This window comes from Trichechus manatus, unplaced genomic scaffold, assembly GCF_000243295.1.
Source record: "Trichechus manatus latirostris isolate Lorelei unplaced genomic scaffold, TriManLat1.0 scaffold00007, whole genome shotgun sequence".
Classification (NCBI taxonomy): Eukaryota; Metazoa; Chordata; class Mammalia; order Sirenia; family Trichechidae; genus Trichechus; species Trichechus manatus.
In genome coordinates this window covers 21,566,207-21,568,309 of record NW_004443943.1, presented here as the reverse complement: position 1 = coordinate 21,568,309, position 2,103 = coordinate 21,566,207, and positions in this window count along the sequence as shown.

Here is a 2,103-nt window from a genome sequence, read left to right as displayed (position 1 = left end):
GGAAAAGACAGTCTTTTTAACAAATGGTGCTGGCAAAACTGGATATCCATCTGCAAAAAAATGAAACAGGACCCATACCTCACACCATATATAAAAACTAATTCAAAATGGATCAAAGACCTAAATATACAGCCAAAAACTATAAAGTTCAAAGTAGAAAAAATAGGATCAACCCTAGAGGCACTAATACACGGCATTAACAAGATACAAACCATAATCAACAATGCACACACTCCAGAAGATAAGCTGGATAATTGGGATCTTCTAAAAATTAAACGCTTATGCTCATCAAGACTTCACCAAAAGAGTAAAAAGAGAAGCTATAGATTGGGAAAAAATTTTTGGACATTACAAATCAGACAAAGATCTAATCTCTAAACTCTACGAGAAAATCCAACACCTCTACAACGAAAAGACAAATAATACAATTTTAAAAAATGGGCAAAGGAAACAGACAGACACTTCACCAAAGAAGACATTCAACTGGCCAACAGACACATGAGAAAATGCTCAAGATCACTAGTCATTAGAGAAATGCAAATCAAAACTACAATGAGAGACCATCTCACCCTGACATTACTGGGGCTAATTTAAAAAAATCAGAAAATAACAGACGTTCGAGAAGCCTCGAGGACATTGGAACTCTTATGCACTGCTGGTGGGAATGCAAAATGATACAGTCATTTTGGAAAATGGTACGTCGCTTCCTTAAAAGGCTAGAAACAGAAATACCATATGATCCAGCAATCTCACTCCTTGGAAAATATCCTAGAGAAATAAGAGCTGTCACTGGAATAGACATATGCACACCCATGTTCATGGCATCTTTGTTCACAATAGCAAAAAGATGGAAACAACCCAGATGCCCATCAACAGATGAATGGATAAACAAACTATGGTACATACACACGATGGAATACTGTGCAACAATAAAGAACAATGATGAATCTGCAAAGCATCTCACAACATGGATGTATCTGGAGGGCATTATGCTGAGTGAAATAAGTCAATCACAAAAGGACAAATATTGTATGAGACCACTAGTATAAAAACTCATTAAAAGGTTTGCACACAAAATGAAACAATCTTTTGATGGTTACGAGGGAGGGGAGGGGTGGAGATGGAAAAACAGTAGGCAATAAATAAGTGGCAACTTTGCTGAAGGATAAGACAGTACACAATACTGGGGAAGCCAGCACAACTTGTCCAAAACAAGGTCATGGAATCATCCATAGACACATCCAAACTCCCTGAGGGACTGAATTACTGAGCTGAGGGTTGTGGGGTCCATTGTCTTGGGGAACATCTAGCTCAACTGGCATAACTTAGTTTATAAAGAAAATGTTCTACATCCTACTTTGGTAAGTAGCATCTGAGGTCGTAAAAGCTTGTGAGTGGACATCTAAGATAGTCCACTAGTCTCACCCAATTTGGAGCAAGGGAGAATGAAGAAAACCAAAGACACAAGGGAAAGATTAATCCAAAGGACTAATGGACCACAACTATCCCAGCCTCCAGCAGACTGAGTGCAGCACAACTAAGTGGTGCCTGGCTACCACAACTGACTGCTGTAACAAGGATCACAATAGAAGGTCCCAGACAGAGCTGGAGAAAGATGTAGAACAAAATCCTAACTCACAAAAAAAAAAAAAAAAAAAAGACAGAATTACTGGTCTGACAGAGATTGGAGAAACTTCAGATTATGGCCCCTGGACACCATTTTAGCTGAGTAATGAAATCATTGCTGAGGTACACCCTCAGCCAAAGATGGGACAGGCCCATAAAACAAAATGAGACTAAATGTGCACACCAGCCCAGGGGAAAGGACGCGAAGGCAGTAGGGGACAGGAAAGCTGCTAATGGGGAAATCGAAGTGGAGAAGGGGAGAGTGTTGACATGTTGTGGGGTTGGCAACCCATGTCAAAACAATATGTAAGTTCCATTCAGACGACTCCATTGTAAGTCGGTTCTGAAGTAAATCAAATACTTCTTTTTTTTTTTTTTTTTTTAGTTTTCATATTGCCTTTTATTATCAGTATCTTTACAAATCTGGCAGTGGTTTGAACAGTAAATCATAAAATTGAACATCTGAGAGTGAACAGC